Raw genomic sequence first — 220 nt, 5'->3', positions numbered from 1 at the left:
GGGGGGGAAGATAAAATATAAAAATAAAAAAATCAAGGCTGGGGGTTGTGCTAATGCCACCCCTCTCCCCCTGGGGGACAAAGCGGGTGGCCGTCTGGACCATGTGCCCGTTTCCAGGGTACCTGGGAGTTTGCACGGACTGACCGGACCTTCCCAACCCGAGAACTGCCAGCCTAAAGCAGCGAGGGTCGGCCCCCAGCCGTGGCCTGCAGCTGGCTTT

The 220-nt window shown here is 59.1% G+C and overlaps 1 protein-coding gene across 1 annotated transcript in view; it reads right to left on the bottom strand.

The window, feature by feature from the left end:
- The window catches only part of TUFT1 (tuftelin 1), a gene marked incomplete at its 5' end in the record, with an annotated part of 9004 nt that overhangs the window by 4457 nt on the left and 4327 nt on the right, over positions 1 to 220 (bottom strand). The gene's annotated exons all lie outside the window — the stretch shown is intronic.

The sequence above is a fragment of the Egretta garzetta genome, unplaced genomic scaffold (genome assembly GCF_000687185.1).
Source record: "Egretta garzetta isolate BGI_Z169 unplaced genomic scaffold, ASM68718v1 scaffold1153, whole genome shotgun sequence".
NCBI classification, from domain to species: domain Eukaryota; kingdom Metazoa; phylum Chordata; class Aves; order Pelecaniformes; family Ardeidae; genus Egretta; species Egretta garzetta.
Note: the sequence above shows the minus strand (reverse complement) of the source record. Positions and strands in the feature narration are given on the sequence as shown.